This window comes from Sinocyclocheilus rhinocerous, unplaced genomic scaffold, assembly GCF_001515625.1.
Source record: "Sinocyclocheilus rhinocerous isolate Xijiao unplaced genomic scaffold, SAMN03320098_v1.1 scaffold1880, whole genome shotgun sequence".
In the NCBI taxonomy this organism is placed as follows: Eukaryota; Metazoa; Chordata; class Actinopteri; order Cypriniformes; family Cyprinidae; genus Sinocyclocheilus; species Sinocyclocheilus rhinocerous.
This window is the reverse complement of record NW_015635022.1, coordinates 798,646-800,722: the sequence shown is the minus strand read 5'-3', so window position 1 is coordinate 800,722 and position 2,077 is coordinate 798,646.

Here is a 2,077-nt window from a genome sequence, read left to right as displayed (position 1 = left end):
AAGGCTGTAATTAAAGCAAAAGGTGGTTCAACAAAATACTGACACAAGGGGGTGATCTTTTTTCCAACTCAGTGATTCTGTTGTTGGTGTTAAATCTTTCACTTGGATATTATAAGTTGCACTGAGTAAATACAGCTGGATAAAACAAAAACTGTGTCCGTCTTCATTTCAGGCTGCAAAGCAACAAAATGTCATTATTTTACCCACTGTAGGTAGATCTATCCACATGCATTTCCAATAAATACTAAGAGTGTGCCAGTGAGGGAGGAATACTGCAGGACTTGGACTGAAATGGAAGGAGTAAGAAGCCTTGAAGATCTGCTACCAAAGGAGGAGAAGAAGAAATGGAGGGATGGATTGGGATATGATCATCAGCAGTATGGAGGGACGTTCATCCAACCAAAGGAAATAAATGGATTTGTTTTTCACAGTTGTCAAATATCCAATGCATAAATTACGAGTGTGTTAAGGGGACGGCTAATAACTCACAGCAAATATAAAACACATTTATTTAGATGACAGTTTAGTTAATTCTGGGATGCGCGTCTATACAGTCATAATTGTTTCATTATTTCATTTGAGACGAGGGCACATCTCAGTCAGTAGGGATTTTCGAGCTGTAAAAAAGGAGAAAGATTCCAAATCTCTCTTTTGAAAAGCATCCCTCTTTTGAGCACTCTCGCCTTCCGATGTATCCTCCGCTCTAATATCTTTTTGAATATGTGGAAATGTGTTGACTAGCCTTGTGTGCCTAGCCGCTGAGATGATTGCAAATTCATTTAGAGGTGCCTATCACACAAAGATGCGGGGATGGAGGGAGAGATGGAGGGGGTGGGGTGCAGAGAGATGATGCCTTGGGTTTTTTAAAGCACATTTGTATTCATGTCATGGAGGAGGAGAGCGAAGAGAACGAGAGAGGAGGCGGTTACCTCAGAGTGACAGACGTTAGGAAGAGGCTAGCCAGATTAGCATGACAGGCGCTAGCAGAATGCCAAACGTCTGGTTCAGGTCGAGTGCTGATATCACAACCGACTGTTCACCGATGTAAAGTGGAGCAAATGCGCTCGGTATAGAACTCTGACATAAATAATTAAATCTGAGCTGGGCGCTGTCACCGGCTAGCTGCGGCATTTACGCTTGTTTGGACCGAACTTGGCGATCGTCAGTTATATAATATTTTGCTTATGTAATATATGTAAAATAAAATGCTAAAACAACACACTTCAGTACTGTTGAGTAGCATCATTGGGCCACTTTACCACAACTAGCAGTCGCAGAAATGCATTGTGGGAGCGTGTATGTTTATCATATCACGTTGTGGGTGTTCAGAGCATTCGGGTGGGTTTCTTTTCCCCTCTCTGCCTATCTCACTCTTTCATCCGCTCTATTTTCCTTTTCTGTTTGTCTCACTTTCGTTTCCTCTCTGTCTGTCTCATACTATTTGTCCTTGCCCATTTTCTTCTGTTACTATCAATTTTCTTTTCCAACAGTCTCGCTCTCTTTTGCCCTCTCTGTTGTCCTTTCCTGTCTGTCTCTCTTTCATTTCCTCCCTGTCAGTCTCAGTTTTTTTTCCCTCTCTTTTCCTACTGTCTGTCTTACCTTTTTTCACCCTGTTGATTTTCTTTTCTTTCTGTCTCCCGCTTGTTTCCTCCCTGTCCGTCTCATTCTTGTTTCCCTTCCCTCTCCCCCCTCAATTATTCTTTTCCAACAGTCTCACTCTCATTTTCCCTTCTCGGCCTGTCTCGCTCTCTTTTGCCCTCTCTGTTGTCCTTTCCTGTCTGTCTCTCTTTCATTTCCTCCCTGTCAGTCTCAGTTTCTTTCTCCCTCTCTTTTCCTACTGTCTCACTCTCATTTTTCCTTTCTGCCTGTCTCACTCTCATCCTTCCCTGTCTTTCTTACTCTCACTTTCCCTCCTTGTCTGACTCACTTTTTTCACTCTCTCTATTTTCCTTTCCTGTCTGTCTCACTCACGTTTTCTCCCTGTCTATCTAATTTTTGTTTACCTTCCTCCATATCAGATTCAGTCTAAATTTTTTCTTTTCCGACCGTCTCACTCTCATCTTTCCCTGTCTCACTC